The sequence below is a fragment of the Myotis myotis genome, unplaced genomic scaffold (genome assembly GCF_014108235.1).
Source record: "Myotis myotis isolate mMyoMyo1 unplaced genomic scaffold, mMyoMyo1.p scaffold_m19_p_16, whole genome shotgun sequence".
Lineage (NCBI taxonomy): Eukaryota > Metazoa > Chordata > Mammalia > Chiroptera > Vespertilionidae > Myotis > Myotis myotis.
The window spans coordinates 2390795-2409158 of record NW_023416320.1 but is presented as its reverse complement, the minus strand read 5'-3'; the positions used below and the strand labels follow the sequence as shown (position 1 = coordinate 2409158).

Below are 18364 nucleotides of genomic sequence, written 5' to 3'. Positions count from 1 at the left end.
AAAAACAAATAAAAAAACAGCCCTAACTGGTTTGGCTCAGTGGATAGAGCGTCGGCCTGCGGACTGAAAGGTCCCAGGTTTGATTCCGGCCAAGGGCATGTACCTTGGTTTCGGGCATATCCCCAGTGGGGGGTGTGCAGGAGGCAGCTGATCGATGTTTCTCTCTCATCGATGTTTCTAACTCTCTATCCCTCTCCCTTCCTCTCTGTAAAAAATCAATAAAATATATTTAAAAAAATAAAAATAAAAGTTAAAGAAACAAAAACAAATGAAAAATCTTTCATTTTCATCCAGAATTTGGTACTAGCATAGTTCTAGTTTTTAAAAACCTAAATATTAAGCCATTAACAATAAAAAGAGATCATATAGTTACTTACTGTAACTTTGCATATTATTTTGCACTGAATAACACTTTGACCTTTATCAAAAAGTAGAATCACTTTTTTTAAAAAAATATATATTTTTATTGATTTTCTTACAGAGAGGAAGGGAGAGGGATAGAGAGTTAGAAACATCGATGAGAGAAACATCGACCAGCTGCCTCCTGCACACTCCCCACCGGGGATGTGCCCGCAACCAAGGTACATGCCCCCGACCGGAATCGGGGGACCCTTGAGTCCACAGGCTGACGTTCTATCCACTGAGCCAAACCAGTGAGGGCTAGAATCACTTTTTTAAAAAACTAAAATAAATAGAACTAAAAGGTAAGTTCTCATATATCACAGATCCCCCATTTTAACTGACATTTTTAATTACTGAAGTCTGTAGGCAACATTTGTTTGGAACCATAATATTCGACTACTGGGAATCAATGAAATGAGAAAGATATAATAAAACAGGGAGAAGTTAGATAATTTATGCCAAAGGCTTACAAAATTATGATAAGGAAGAGATATTAAATCTTCAAAGGACAGAAAACTGTTTCATTTCAGAACATATCCAAGTATTATCCAAGAAATCCAACTTTATATTGTTCTCTATCAACCAATAAATAACAAATGGCAATTGACAGAAATGGGGACATTTTAACATTTACCTAAATTCTGTAACATTTAAAACTGATAAGCACATGTTCATCAGAAAATAAATTTCTATTACATTTCTGATATATGTACAGTTTTTAAAGAAATCAAGATATGTATTTTCTTATAAAGGTGGGGGTTAGCTCAGTATAACTTAGAATTGTATTCATTAAAATAAGATAAATACTCCAATTTTCACTTATTTAATGTAGAGACTTTTCTAAGTGACAAAGTGAGACAAAGCTGATAACCCACATAATCAAAGACCCCATAATATAATCAGAAAAGTATATACTATAAAGATATAAACACATGACCATTTAGCAAAAGAAAAAAGAGCAATGAATTAAAAAACACTTGAATTAGGAATTTAACTTACAGGCCATTTGACAGCCTAAAGCACACAACACACAAGCATTTTTTTATATTGGAGAATAGAAAAGAAAATTCACTGAGGTTCAAAGGTAAGTTGATAGGGATTCCCAAATAGGCTTAATTTGAAAAATACATTTCATAAAACTACGTTTAGATTATATGGTGCTTCCCTAATGCACTGTGATATTTTCCTTGAAGTATTATAAATTAGAAAGTAATGTAAGCACTTGACAAGTTTCAAATGACTATGTGAAACTCACTGAGATATGTTTTACATCTGAAAAAATAACAGAACAGCCCCCATTTAATAAAGAAAATACTGAAAAACTAGCTCAGTGAACAAGTACCACGTAATGAGAACGCTAGCACTCACCTTTCGAGAACAGGTCTCCACGCCTTCAGCTCACACTGCTTGTTAGTTGTGAATGTCTCCTAACATGAAGCGTCTTCCCCAGGAGGAGCATCAAATGTGGATCCTAACTCTGGACTGAGCCAAGGGTACAGCCCCTCCCACGCAGCCAGAATGACGTGCATTTGTTAAGTAATTTTGGTTTTGTGGTGGTGGTTTTGTTTCTTACTTATACAGAATGTGGATGTGTTACTAAAAAAAATGAAAAGTAAAGCTGATTTCATGGAACTGAAAAACAAAGCTAACGAAAAATAATTTTAAGTATTTTTAATAAAAGCACAAAATATGAAAGTACCATTTACGCCAAAACAATACATATTTAGAATTAATTATCACGTATTCTCTTTAAATTTAGCAATGTATGACACAACTAGATCCTGGGGGAAAAATAACATATGACAAACATGTTTTTAAAATAGCAGCAGCTACCACTTATCAAGACTTTAGTATGTACCAGGAACTATTCTAACATACTACTGGTATTAACTCATTTAATTTTATAACAATCCTATTAAGTTGGTAATGTTATACCATTTTGGCAGATTGGGGAAACTGAGGCATGGGGAGGTTAATCAATTCCCCACAGTAACATACTGGTAGCTAATAAATGGCAGAACCAGAATATGAGTTCAAGCTGGGCTTCAAAACTCTTTACCACTAAATTACGGTGGTATCCAAAGTGCAAACCATTTCCATTAAATCAGAAAGTTGACATCATCTTTATTGCTAAAATAAAACCAAGTTGTCTGCTTGAAATGTGCCAGCAGTGATTTATTGAACACTGTAGTCAGCATTAGTAACAACTGGCTTTTACTGAGCACGTAATGTGATGGCACTGACTAATGAGCCACTTTACCTGCATCATATAGGTCAATCCTACCACAATCTGGCGAAGTGGGTGCTGTACCTATTTAGCAAATGAGAAAAGCACCGAGGTGTGAAAACAAGTTCCTTTTCCTCCTCCAAATCACTTAGCAAATTCGGGGACAGAGCCCAGATGGCTACAGAAGTATGATGTCAAAGCCCACACTTGCTAAAGCACACAGAGATGCCTACAAATACGACCCAACCACCAAATAAGGACAATCTTTTGTTTGAATATGCAAAGTCTTATGTGTCCTGTTAGAGACAGAAAAACACAAATGAAAAGATAGGACAGTAGCTTAAATGTACAGTAATTACATTAAAAAACCACGCCCCTGTATACTCTTCTTGCCAAGTCCTGCGTGTTAATGGCTGACATTCCAAGACAGCTGAAGTAAACATCCACCTCCCAGCCAATCCATGTATTACAGCTGAGTGTAGGATGTTTACATGAACTGAACTTGGTCTAAAGCAGGACTTACAAAACCCTTTCCTATGTTTACATTGGTCTTTAACCAAGACTCAAATTTATATTAAGGTACACAGGAATTATTATTACATTTTAAAAAGATAACTTCATAGAATCTGTTGAAAAAGAACAGTTACTGTGATTCACATAAATGAGGCACGAGTCAAGCTGAAAGCTATTTTGAGACAAAGTTGGGAATCCAAGGAAAAGGCAGAAGTGGCATTCTTTCCCTAATTTATGGCAATATATGCAGACATTCTGTAAACGTTCCAGAGCTAATTGTGGCAGATTTCACAGCCTTTCATCTTCCTTTATCCCCGTTTAGAACCAGTGAACTTGCATTTATAGGAACCCATTTGATCGCAAGGGCATCAATCACCCATTCTTCTGCATTAAGAAGATTCTTGTTTGGGGTAAAAGACAAAGTTAATAAAACATCTCTGCAGAGCTCCAAGCTTAGCTGTGGCCTTTCTTTTCCTCATTTTGCCCCCCCCCCCTCCCGCCCCCCGCTGCCTCTCCCCATCTCCTCCACCACACTCAGAATTCAGACCATTCCACCTGAGGAACACCCTCACCACCTCCCTGATCTCTTCCCACCTTCGATGGCCCCAAGTGTCCTAACAGAAAGCTCCCTCCTCTCTCTGCTTCCCTCGAATTTAAACATTAAAAGTGGTCTCATCAAGACACTTGCATCAAGAAGAAAATCCTCACATCTGGAAATAAAATTAAACATTAGAACCATTGCCAGAAAAACTCTAAAAATATCTGGAATTTCACAGGCATCCAGGACCCAGGGAACCTCCTAGGTCTCTACCTGGCTTCTCACCCGTTTGCTTTTCCTGAAGCATCAGTTCTCAAGATTTAAATACACACACACCCTTTATTTTTCCCTCCAAGAGTAAATTGTTTTTCTGTTTCAATTACTCCTATTGCAACAATGTTTTTTTTCTTCTGCTTTTCTTTGCAAATATATTCAAATAGGTTTTTTGTGCACTAGACCATTAAAGTGATACTTCATCTGGCAGAGAAGTGGGTCTCAGGCTTCCAACAAACCTTTTTAAAATCAAACTTCTGGATTACTGCATATTTCAAGTTGGGGGTTTTCTGTATTGTTTCTTCAGTCACTAACTGGACATAACACCGAACAGGGACAAATGGCAGGATGAGCTCCCTGCTTATGGAAGCCTGGAGCCGGGGCAGCAGCATCTGCAGCACTTGGGAACTCATGGGGAAGAAATGCAGTCGCAAGCCTGCCCCAGACCTACGGTGGAAGCAGAAACTCCTGCAGGGCCCAGCAATCTGTGCTTTAACGAATAAGCCCTCCAAGTAACTTCAATGCACATTACTATTTGAAAATCAGTGGACTGTTTTCACCAACTATGTTGAAAGCCAAAGCAAAGATAGCAACAAATATTCAGTTACTGGGAGGTTTAGAATATACTACAGTTTTTTTTAAAAAGGCCATGTCAAAACACGAATCATATGTCCACCTATAATTAACCAGGCTGGGGAAACTGTGGCAGAGATGATCTGAAACAGCACAATTGTAAAAAAAAAGTAATTAAGCTCAGATTGATATTCAAACTTAATTTTTTTTTTCCTGAATATGCACAGCAAATAAAGGCACATTCATTCAGTGAACGAAGTTTTAACCAGAGGAGTGAATGTCAGAGTCAGAATGTGCTACATGCAACAAGAAAGGCATGCTGGGATTTAAGGCTCATTGTCCTGAGACCAATGAGGACCCATAGAATAATGTAATTTTAACCACGAATAGCTGTACACAAGCATATCTAATTGGAAATGAATTTGAAGACACAATTTTGTAGTTGTTTTCTTTAAAAAAGTAATCCCTAAGTTATCTCAAAGCAAATATTAAGGAAAAAAACCTGTCATCTTCAGAATGATGGTCAGTAACTAAAAATAATTTACTTTTAATATTAGGTTTAAAAAAATCTCTGTAGATAGTAAAACTTTCTGAGCTTTTTATGACCTGTCACACTTCTCCTCAAACACTAACAAAGGGTGGGGAAACCAGTTGCCGCAGGCTCACTGGCAAATACTGAGATCTAACATTTTAAGGCATTCCTTTGAAATAATCAATTGATAAATTTGCAAGCCAATGCGAAGTCTGTGAATCTTCAAAATCAAGGCATACAGAAGTCATCTGCAAATGACTGCAAGGCTGCACTCCAGGAGTAGAGCAAGGGCACCCAGAATCAAAGCCAACATGATCTCCAATCCACCTCATTAGGGCAGAATAACACAGAGTAAATGTGATATAATGCGCGTTCCAGTAATCCCGCAGCATCCAGGGATAACTGCCAATCTGGCAGAGCATAACAGCTTTATGCAGAACACCTACCCCATTTTTAGCTTAGATTTGGGCTACCTTTCAAATTCAGCTATGCAAATTATTAAATGAGGCATTTTCTTTCCATCTTGCTGAATTTCACAGCTATGTAACTAACTTTTTCATTGGAAATAAACAATGTCACTTGATCTAACAAATCAATCCTATAACCAGAGAATTCTTTCTACCTTTGCCAGGGACCATTTCTTGGGCTTTCAAAAATGGCTCCATCCATTCCTATCTGGAATCTAAGGCTGCCAGTGTGCCAAAACACAGTCACAGAAAATACAGTGAATCTGCTTTATTAGGAGTTCAGTAGGAAGGGATGCTTGATACATGCTAATCAGCAGGTATGAAGATTATACTTACAATTTGCAAAGCTACCTGTGTCTGAAGCAATTAACTACCCTCTTTCCATCCGCTCTAACAAAGTATTGTAAACTACCATTCTAACAAAGGAGCATTTAAAAGCCAATGCTGTAGCACAGCCATTTAGAGTAGCTGCATTATGACCCAAACTGCCATTTGCTTGCTTGGATAAAGAACACAAGGAAATAGTAGACACTCCTATAATACAATTAAGTTGTTATCAGAGTCCTCTACATGCAACGTGCTCTACTTATGCCCATGTGCTCAAAAAAGCTTGTAATCTAATCAAGGAAGAGATGCGTGTAAAATTAGATTAGCAAGAACTACCTTTTGGTTTAATTATGCACTGAACCTAAAACAGACTGATGTTTAGTAATTTAATAATAAATTATAAAAATACCAATGCTTTAATGAGGCAAAAAATTAGAACAGAAATGTTTCCCAGTGTCTGAAAGAGAAATAGAAATAAAACATTTTTTAAACTCAGAAAAAAAGCTATTATAAAATTATACATTATCCACTCATCCACACTGAATGTCATCTATGAGAAAAGCCCTGTTAGTCAGCTCTGTGGAGAAACACAAAAAGAGACACAGTAGAGAGAACCAAGATGGTGGCACTGGTAAGCGCCAGCACTCACTTCCTCCCACAACCACATCAAAATTACAGCGAAAATACAGAACTATCATTCGGAACCACCTGAAATCTGGCTAAATGGATGTCCTACAACTAGAGAAGGAAGAAAGCACATTGAGACTGGTAGGAGGGGCGAAGGCGCGGAACAGGCTGGTCCAACACCCATGTGTGGCATTTATTTAATCAGGAAGGATATTTCCAAGGCCTCCCATGAGAAGCAGGAGGTCCTAGCCACAACCCAATCCCTCAGCCCAGACTTTCAAAGCTAGGAAGATAAGTCCCCATAACTTCGGGCTGTAAAAACCAGTGGGAATTGTGGCTGAGTGACATGGAGGCTGCTGGAGTCCCAGGTGTCCTTCTTAAAGGGCCCACACATGAACTTATGGTTCCAATTCCTCTGAGCTCCAGCACTGGGCAGTGGCTTTGGGGGAACCCAGGGACATACAGGGAGGAAATGGACTGACTGGCATCAGGACAGGAACTCAGGGTGGTTTTCTCCAAGACAGGGATGCTCGAAGGGGTCACTGTTCCTATGCTGGGACCTCCCCCATTGCAGAACTGACTTGACAGCCATAACCCCACCCCATCCAATTTGCAGCCCCACCCAAACTGTTTGCAACTGCTTTTCCATATGAATGGCCTGTTCTGGCTCAGGCTTCAGACTTTGCTAAAATCTCTTAAACAAGCAGCAGCTGAAGCCAGTGTGCCCCAAACCTATCAATAAAAGGCCCAGACACTAGCACCAGCCTGCCTTGCCTCTTACCTGGGCCTTGCCTGGGCACTTCCTACCTCAATACAAATAGCAGCCATCTGCAGATCTCTCTGTAGCTCCTGCTGGGTGGCCCCAGGCAGTGGCTGACTTTGCACCTCCTGGGAGGCCCCACAGCCAGTGACCCAGTGGACAGCTTCAGACCATACCAGATTACAACTCTACAAATCCATAAGTGACACACTCAAAGGGCAGACTCAGTGAGCACCAAAGCCCCACTGAAGCAAGTCCTGCTCTATAGGGTGTCTCCTTCATAGCAGCTCTTCCACTGTACACACAGCTGGCCCTCAAAGCCAACTGGCCTGGAGGCCAATCCCTCCCAGTGACACTAATCAAGGCTCAACTACAACAAGACTGATGAATAAAGAGGCATGGAAACATGGAACAGGCTGACAAATCTCAGAGGAAAGGGGGGTTCGGGGATGGGAAGAGATTAACCGAAGATCTTATATGCATTACCTATGGACATAGGGTAGTGAAGACCTGGGGCAGGGCAGGGCAGGAACTGGGTGGAGGAGGCAATGGGGGTAGGGGGAGGAAAGAGAGACAACTGTAATACTCTTTAACAATAACGATTAAAAAAAAAAAAAAGACACAGTACACCTGCCCAGAGGCATTCATACTCTACTGAGGAAAAGACAAGCTACACCCTGAAATTACTTAGGAAAATATACTTAATAGATGAAGTAAAATATAACCAATGGTAAATATTGTAAACAGGCTCAGTGCTTTGAAGTCTTATAATTTTCTGGAGAAGAGTTCTGATTAGAAGCTGTGACATCATTCAGGGTGAGCAGAACAAGAAGCTGGCGAGGTGTGTGTGTGTGTGGAGGGGGGTTGAGAGGAGGGAGACAAAGTCTACACACACATCTCTTCCCTACAGAGAAAACTGAAACTTCCAGGTGGTATGCTGCTGGATGGTGATGGTAAATTTATTCTCCAGAACTCGCACAGAATTTCTGGAGGAGGAAGCAGTGTCCGGAACTGCCAGAGGTTAAACTGCAGCCCGTTAGAAAAAGAAACCGAGAATCAAAAGTCCACTGATAGGGCAAAACCAGAAATAATCCATAGTGTGTGGCGGGGGAATTCTCCGAGGTCCAGCAGCAGGATGTGAAGTCTGGGAAGCTCAGCTAGCATCTGCAACAGGATATCCCGTTGTCAGGACAGCGCCCAACACTGACTTCTCAGAACTCGCCCAGAGCAGTCAATGAGGGATCTAAAGGTCTCTAGCGGCTCCCACACATTTCATTGCCTCCCCAATTCCACTTCTCGGCATAATTATACCAAAACGATGTCTGTGAAAAGCTGGTAGTAGCAAACATCTGACTGAAAGCTTAGTTCTGTCTTACAGCTTCCAGTCGGGGATGTTTACAACCACAGACTTTCTGAACAACAAAACTCACAGAAGGAAGAGAAGCAAACGCTGCCAGTCACCATCTTCATCTAGTTATTTTCAGGTTCTTCAGTGCTGAATGGCTTCTGTGACATCTTGGAATAAAAATGGTAAGTCAATGATATTAATTGTCAAGACAGTAAGTGGTTCATCAATCGTAATTTTCCCTAAATAACTTAAGAAAGATAATATGCATTATGCATTTATCTTGGCAAGTATACACTAAAGTATTACCCAATTATCCCACATGAAGATACGTTTTTTTTCTATTTATTATATGCAAAAATGAGCTCTTTTCTCCCTAAATCTAGAAATTCAAAATAATAAACACACTAGAATGACAACCCTAATGATTAAGTGACCATACATCTGCCCCCAAAGCCTCACTTTGTGCCTGCTGCCCTCATGTTATTAAAAGTGACTCCTTTAATGAAAAGTCTCCCAGCTCAGCTTGCTAGTAGAGCGGTGCACTGGCAGTGGGTCTACACTGAGGAGCAGTCTAGTGTTTTCCCCCGCTGAGTGAGGTTAGGGACGTACAGTGCATGGAAATAAAGCAAAGTAGATAAGAAGAGGACTAAACTCATGACCTTGGCTTTGTTTATAAAGTGATACACTGAAACCATTTTGTTTCCCACACCAGGTTCCTGAAAGACAGAAAGACTAGGCTAAATACAGTAAACCTGCATTCCATCGAAACCAAGATGTACTTTAATCTAAAACATGTAAATTTACTGTTTCTTAAAAAAAATTATAAAATAGTTAAATCACAGTGATTTCCAAGAAATAAACATATATACATACATACACACACAAGCATGCATATCTCTCACACACACACACACCCCTACAGGATAACTACCAAAAACACCAATAGACACACTTTTGAAAGAGTACTAATTTTCTAATATCAATTTTTTTTGAGAAACAATGGAGTAAGGGATTTCAGTCACCGCTATTTACCCTGTGATGATATTTAAAGGTTACTTTGAAAAGTTATTTTTGTGTTTAAATGTCGTAAATAACTACCCGTTATAGGAATAATGCTGGAAGTAATGAGGAAAGTGCATGTGGTCTCTATGGACACAAGATGACCTTCATTGTTTCTGAAGACAAATACTTTAAAAGTCCAGTGGCTATTTACAACAAAGACTAGTCAAGCTGTTCTACAATGGAAAATTTCCAGTTTTAAATTAAAAAAAAAAAAAAAAAAGCTATTTCATGCCTAGGGGTACATGATGCTTAACTAATTAGGATGCTGCATATTAAGCTGCAATGAACCAGTAATTACAACTTTCTCCTTCAATTTCCCTCTCTGTTCTAGTTTAATTTTTTTTAAAGGTTGATCAGAAGACAAATTTTTACCTCAGTTATGATATTTACTCACATACATAATATATAGAATCTTTTCTTCAGGGTTGTTTGGGAACTCTGTCAAATGCTATACATTTGTACACAGTGTATTCTTAAAAGATAGCTGAAAATTACATGTACAGAATGAATAATTATGTTTCAAGAAAATCAATTATGAAATACATTCTATAATTATAAATATATTCTAGATGTAATCTTCAAGTATAATATGTAATCTATAGTTCATAAATGTTAATTTTGTTCTTTTATTCATAATCAAACACAGGTGAAATCTAATGAGGCTGTAGCTGAGGCTAAAGATTGACTATTTTTGGCATGCTTAATGATTTCTTTCTTTGTCACAAACATATTGCATATTGAGTTACCCTTCTTACTACTAGTGTTAGCACTTTTTCTGTTTACAAATTTTTATAAAGACAGGCAAACTGTACATTACATACATGTCATCTATCCAGACAGAAATGAATCATTCTTGAACTGCTGGCTGGAACAGTGCTACTGTGCAGAAACTAGAACGTTCGTCAACTCCACCTGCCCAGGCAGTTTATGAGGATCCATATATAACAGATGCCATACCGCATTTTGCCTGATTCTGCCATATTTCACATCTCTTAAGTATAATGTTACAAACAACTAGATACCTAAATACACCTCTTTTAATAGACAACCCAAAATGAAGACATTATCCCATAATAGTACTACGATAAGGAAGTTTTAATGAGTTTAGGAAATTTTACTACAACACATAAGAACATAGTTAACAAGAAATATTTTGTAATAACATAAGATAAGCATGTTGGAAATAAACAAACTCAAAATCAGGTAATTCTCAATTGTCCCAGATTTTGCAGCCACTAAAGAAAGCTATTAATTCTGCTGAAATTCAGTGGTGCCTAGGCAACCTCTCAAAAACAGGATGCCATAATTTTGACCCTGAACTCTGAAATAGGCAGGATAGCTGGAAGGGTTGGCTCAAGGAGTAGCAGCAGGGAGACATGGTGGTGACAGAGGGAAAAACTTGGCTGAAGGCAAGAATCCACAAGTCAGTGGAAAACAGGTAATGGAGCAGAAAACGCCCACATTAAAAGAAAACAACAAAAACAACACAGATACCCTAAAAAACATTCCATTCATGTTTCCAACCCATTCAATAAAACTTACCATTCTCTATACACTCTACATAAAAGAAACAACAGAGACACAAAAGGGAAAGAAAATAATATCTGAATCAGTAAACTCAATTCATTTGGGAAAAAAAGTATCTCTCACACACACACACAGGACTGATGGAAAGAGCATGCTTCCTGTTGTCTGAGGCCTCCTTACTCACTATGACTAACTGCCGTCTGTAACAAGGTTTCACGGTGTTTTCAGACGGTTTCTCACGTTAGACCAGCAGCAGGGGAGGTGCTAATTCTACTTTATGAATGAGGGAGAAGGTACACACTACAGACATGGTCTGACCAAGCTACGCCATTAAGGATGATGAGCCACTACCCAGGAACCACCTACCTGGTGGTGACTACCTCTGAGGACAAATAAGCCTGGCAAACTGAAGTATGTGAGGCTGTGACAAAAGTCACAGGGAATAATTATGATATAATTAATAGTAATACAGCCCCACTTACCTCCCCAAATTCCGAAAAACCCCGCAAACATCAGTGAGATGACGGAGGTGAAAACACCGAGGAGGAGGAGTAAAGTGCACCCAGTCGTCGTCACCACATCTTATGCCTGCAGAGCAGCCCACCCTTTCAGACGGATCTCAGTGACACTCTGAGAAGCAGGCGAGGTGGGAACTGCTATCCCCACTGCATGCAGTGTAAATCTTTACTGTTATAATAATAAATATTTCATCTCTCGAAGCAATTATTCATTTCGAATGCTCTATGAGAGACTCAAATTGATTATCAAAGAAAAGTTTGCCTAAGAAACTTACCAAAATGTATACATAAATGACTCTTGAATTAGACCTTTTGTAACTGTTTCCCCGTATCTGTCACCTCTACTCTGCTGCATGATCACAGATCAGACACACAAACGCTCTTTCGGGTAGTAAAGGCTTAGGCTTGTGAGGTAGAAGCAGTTCCCTTTCTGCACAAATCAGAATAAAGCATCATCATACACTCCTAGGACACATGGCTTGATCTAAGCCAGTGCTTCTCGAAGTGTGGCCCCGAACCAGCAGCATCAGCACCACCCAGGAAACTCAGAGAGCAATTCTCAGGCTCGCCCCCCCAGACTTCCAGGTCAGGAATTAGGGGACAAGACCCAGCAGTGTCTAACTAGCCTTCCAGGTGATTCTAATGCACATGAAGTTCTTATAACCACTGATCCATCTAGGCAGTGGTTCTCAACCTTGGCTGCACATTAGAATCACCTGGGAATCTTTTTAAAATCCTGATTTCTGGGCCTCGCCAGTCCCAATAACATGCCCCTAAAGTTTAAAAAAAAAGTGCGACAAAGTAGCTAGAAGATGGAATAAATGGCAGCAAAATTAGGACATCCTAATTATATTCCAATCAAACCTCACAAACGTGAACACCTAAATGTTGGAGACTAGGAAGCAGAGGTGGACACTCCTCTGAGGTAGGGAACGGAAAAGGGGCTTGAACAGCAGTCAATTCTAGTCACTGCAAGTGTGAAAAGCATGGAAGTCCCAGTCAGCCAGCCAGGATGCCACTGGGGAAAGTGTGCAATTTCTACTAAAAAATAATAAACACCTCACAACCGAAATACTGTCATTCTCAATCCAGAAAAAACAAGTACGTCCATCCAGCCAGAATGACAGGGAAACATCCAACAGGCACTGGCAAGCGCTTTGACCTTCTGAAATGACCAGATCAGTGTCAGAGTCTCTCCCTGCGACCAAGTGACTGCAGCATCCTTAATCGCATAATTCAATTAACGTTTAGAACTCCAACCATGACAGTCACCCTTTGAAATGTTGTTTGGGCCCTGGCCAGTTTGGCTCAGTGGATAGAGCGTCGGCCTGCGGACTCAAGGGTCCCAGGTTCGATTCTGGTCAAGGGCATGTACCTTGGTTGCAGGCACATCCCCAATAGGGAATGTGCAGGAGGCAGCTGATCCATGTTTTTCTCTCATCGATGTTTCTAACTCTCTGTCCCTCTCCCTTCCTCTCTGTGGAAAATCAATGAAGTATGTTGAAAAGAAAAAAAAAAAAAAAGAAATGTTGTTTGGAATCATTTTCTGATAGGCAACATTTTTGAGGGCAGTACTGGATAATAAGTGGAAACCTGAGCTTTACAGTAGACAGAATGAGGCCAACATTTAACTTTGTGACTTTGGGAAAGTAACTTGACTTTTCTGTGCCTCCTCTGTGACATGAGAATGTAAATGCTCACCTTGTAGGATTACAGTGCGGACTGAGGAAGATACTGTAATGCTTGTCAAATGCTGAGCTGGTGTTAGGCGCACAGACAGTATGTGATAAATGGTGGGGGGAGGAGGGCGAGGGAAGAAGATTCTTTACCTCCTCTTTGCAACTTTGTTCACAGAGATTTTTCTATTTTCAATTTATAAATCTTGCTTATCCTTCAAGGCCCAGTTCAAATGCCAAATTCTCTATGAAAACTTCACCAGTAAAACCAGCCACTTAAAATGTATTATACGTACACATGAATAACAGGAACAATTAACATGCATCTAGTGCTTACTATGTCTGAGACAGTGTTCTAAGTGTGTCACATATGTTAACTCATCTAATCCTCACGACAGCCCTGTGAGGTGGGGACTCATTACTATCCTCTTTTTTGTAATGAAGGGCACAAGACAAAAGCAGTCTGCTCAGGGCCACAGAGTGGCTGGTGGACTTGGCTCTGAGCCCCACAGCCTGGCTCTCCCACACCTGCTCTCACCTGTGCTACATGCCTCCATCGTCAGCTGAGAGGATGGGTAATTACTGCAGAGACCTTCCCAGAGATGACAGTGTTATATTTAGTACAGCTGACGATGTTTTCTATGCATGCTAAAATCATTCATTACGGACAGCTTATTCACTCTTCATAAAAAATACTTCTCAAATTCTAGTTCCTTCCTCATCAGGCCTGGGAGATGGATCATTTTATCCTCATGTGACCCAAGACATGGAGAATGCCCGATCACCCACTACATTAGACTGCCAAAACAAGCTGCCATCTAATACTCTGTGCAAATATAATACAGTCACCAGGAACTGAGCATCCAGTATTCTAGACAGCGTATGCCATACTTGCGGGTTTTGATATTAGACACACACACATTGTCAAAGATACTCCTTGTAGAAAAAGATATTACTTTTCAAACTAAGGCAGACTTAGGAGTATGGAATTGAGTCTTACCACCCCCCCCCCAAAAAAAAATACAAATATGAACATTCTTTGTGTGAAAGACATAAAGTTAATATCTTCATTTTTTTTAACCAAACTTTATAACACAGAATCAAGAGCAAGAATAAAATATACCTATCCAAGGGATAATGTTTAGGTTATAAAGAAAATTATAAGCTTTTAAAAGAGGAAGGCTTAGAAAATTACTGTTTCTCCATAATTATAGCAGTGCTACTTTACCTACTTGTAGTCTGAATGTATTTTGGTTCCTTATTTTAAGATTCAAAAAGTGTTAGCACATCAATAGTGAACTTCATGTACTAGTTTTCTTAGAAATGGCCACCCTCAAAAACATATATGGCAAACGAGTCAAAATAAAGAAAAAAAGAATCATTCCTACTTTAAGAATTTTTCAAATAAAATCTGCATCAACTATTCTTACATTAGTCTCTAAATGTAATTCTATTTAAAACAAGCCAATCTGACATCAAGGTGCCTTATCATTTGACGTGGGTCGGCACTGAGGCCTCAGGGCTCCCAGGTGGCAGGAACAGAGAGGGCTGCCAGGACAAGTTTTACTGGTCAGACAGGGGCTGTGAGATACAGTCCAATGCAGGGACTTCAAATTCACCTACATTTGGTCCAGGGCTATGGCGGGGGTGGGCGGAGGAAGGTGGCACAAAATAGCACAGGGAAGGCCAAGAGCTGAGGCAGTATAATGTACATTTCACCAAAATAAGGGCCCAAGCACCTCGGACTCTGAAAGTAAACAGATCCTGAACCTGGAGCACCTCACAGACACACCCATCGCGTCCTTCCACAACACACTGAGCTTGCCTCTATCAGGGCATTTAACTTAAGTGGCAACTGTTTGTTGACTTCTGTTTCCACACCAAGGGAGGGACTGTCTAATTCATCCCAACAGCCTTAGTTAAGGGATAAGTGTAAAATACCATAGGTGTAATATGAACGAGCAACAAGGAAGGCAGCACACAGTAAGCAAACTGATGTCACTGTCTTTTCCTTGGTTCCATATTCTGTCTCAAGGACCTTTCATCCTATGACTGGGAGGCTCATTTTATTTTTATTTTTTTATAATAATAAATGGGTAATATGCTAATTATACAGGACGAAGCTGGGACCGGAGGGAAGCCGGTGCTGGCAGCCAGGGGAAGGAAGGCCTACTCTTGCACGAATTTTTGTGCATTGGGCCTCTAGTGTTTACATAATGTGAGCCATTTAACCTCTTTGGATCTAAGTAGTTTCTTCTATAAAAGGAAGAAGTTAAGACTAAATAATTCTTAAAGTCTTTTCCTCTCAATAACTCCATGACTGTATGATGGCACTGTATTCCAATAAAGACATGCCAATGCTTGCTGAGTGCTTCTATGTGGTCAATAAACCTGAAACCAAAGTTGTGTTCTTTACTGCTATGCTAGTCAATTGCCACATATAAAAAACAATCCACAGAACATTATTTTTGAAAATACATGTAAGTGCATAACAAGTTTTAACAAAATGTAAAAGATAAAATAGTATTCGTTTTACACAACACAGACTTGGCTTTGATCAAGAATGTCTAGGATTTATCTATCTGGGAAAATAAATACTTTATGCTAATATAACTTGGGCAACTAGAAATCCAAGTGATACTCAAGTATGTAGGTTGCTGATGTCTCAGAGCTAGGTTCGTATTTCCAAAGGCCCACGGCAACATTTCCATCTAATGATCGTGCCATGGCCCTTCCTGAAACCCTGCAATCACTCCCCTTGGCACTCAGAATGACACCCAGTCCTCACAGCGCCTGTGAGGCACTGCACGAGCTGGCCCTGTGACTTCTCTGCCATCTCCAGGCTTCTCTCTGCCAACTTGTCACACAGATCTTCACATGCCTGGTTCCTTCATATCCTTCTGGGGTCCACTCAAAGGTCACCTCCTCACAGCGGTCTTCCCTGCCTCCCCAGGGAAGAGCTTTATCGGGGCGGGCGGGTACATCTCCTTCTCTGATGTTCTTCACAGCTCTTATCATGACTGAAATTACGTAGTTCCTTTACTGTTTGGCTCTCCTGTCAAACCACTGGGACAGGGACAGAAGCTTTATGAGAGCAGGAACCTTGCTTATTTTTCCTCACTTAACTTTGTGATGGCTTCATTTAACACATTAAGAATGGAGGCTCAAAAAAGTTAATGACCTGATCAAAGAAAGAGAATGGCATAAAGGTGATGCCGAAAATATGAACTTGTATCTTTACACCCACCCAAACTTTCTATTTTTTTCCCTCACCTGAGGATATGTTTATTAATTTGAGAGAGAGGGAGAGAGAAACATCAATTGGTTGCCTCCCATTCTCACCTCGACCAGAGATGGAACAAACAACCTTTGGTGTATTGGATGACGCTCCACCCAAACCACCTGGCTAGGGCTTTACTCCCAAACTTTCGGTTTCCTTTTTGGGTATCAGCACCTCCACTCTGCTAATTACCTAGGTTCTCTAGACTCTAAATCCACCTACATTTTAAACTTCTAAAATACTTAAGAACTGCTATAACCCTATGAAGATAAAAAAAATAATAAAAAGATGACTCAAATGAGGTATGACAGATTCTAAAATGAAACTGCCAATTCTGTCAGCTGGTTCAAATAAACAAGAAAAGAGGTTAAGTAATGACATTAGGAAGTGTCTGAAATAATTCACATTTTTAAAGGATATGGCTGAAAAGATGGAAGATGATGCTAACCCAGAATGAAAAGACTGTTTCATTTGTTTAAGATCAGTGAAAAAAAGGCTACAATTAAAAACAAAAACTAGTGAAGTAGAAACAACCAGAAACTGGACTTAAGAATGTTTAGGCATCGTGACAGTTACATTTTAAGCATCAATTTGGCTAGGCTTTGTGCCCAGATATTTGGTCAAACAGAGTCTAGGTGTTGCTGTGGAAGTATTGTGTAGATGTAATGTAATTAACATCCACAATCAGTTGACACTGATTTCCCTCCGTATTGTGGGTGGGCCACATTCTATCAGTTGAAGCTTTCAGAACAAAAAAAACCCTGAGGTTTCTTGGGGAAGAAGGAATTCTGTGTCAAGACAGGAACAGAAATCCTACCTGAGTTTCCAGCCTGCGGACCTACCCTATAGATTTTAGACTCAGGACTGCAACATCAACCCCCGTCTGAGGTTCTAGCCTGCTGGCCAGTCCTGTGTGGATTTTGAATTTGCCAGCTCCTCCAATCATGTGAGTCAATTTCTTAAAATAAATCTCAATCTCTCTCTCTCTCTCTCTCTCTCTCTCTCTCTCTCTCTCTCTCTCACACACACACACACACACACACACACACACACATGCACGCACACTCACCCCTACCATATGATTCAACCATTCCATTCCTAGGAATTTACCCACGATAAATGAGGGCATATGTCCATACAAAGGCATATACTAGTACATGGATGTTCACAGCAGCTTTCTTTCTTTCTAAAAATATTTTTTTATTGATTTTTTAAAGAGAGAGGAAGGGAGAAAGAAATAGAAACATCCATGAGAGAGAAATAACATCAATCAGCTGCCTCCTGCACACCCCCTAATGGAAGCTGAACCTGCAACCTGGGCATGTGCCCGGACTGGGAATCTAACTGGTGATCTCTTGGTTCCTGGGTCAATCAATGCTCAAGCACTGAGTCACACTAGCTGGGCAACAGCAGCTTTATTTCTAAACGCCAAACGCTAGAAACAACCCAATGTCTATCAAGAGGTGAAAGAATATACAAACTACAGCATGTCTGCAAAATGGAAAACCACTTAGCAATAAAAAGAAATGATTGGCACACACTACAAAATGGCTAAACCTCGAAATAATCATCCTGGATGAAAAGAAGGTAGGCTAAAAATGACTGTATAATGTACCCAGGACATGCCAACTAATGTAAAGAAAATAAATAGTGGTTGCCTGGGGAGTACAGGGAGGTAGGGGAGTACCAAGAGACTAGAAAACTTTTGGGGGTC

At 40.0% G+C, this 18364-nt stretch overlaps 1 long non-coding RNA gene across 1 annotated transcript in view; it reads right to left on the bottom strand.

Annotated features, from left to right (window-relative positions):
- Positions 1–650: 650 nt before the first annotated feature.
- The window catches only part of LOC118670576, a 31087-nt gene continuing 13373 nt past the window's right edge, over positions 651–18364 (bottom strand). Inside the window, exon 3 of the long non-coding RNA XR_004972383.1 lies at positions 651–1998. This is a non-coding gene — a long non-coding RNA (uncharacterized LOC118670576). The remainder of the gene's footprint in view (positions 1999–18364) is intronic.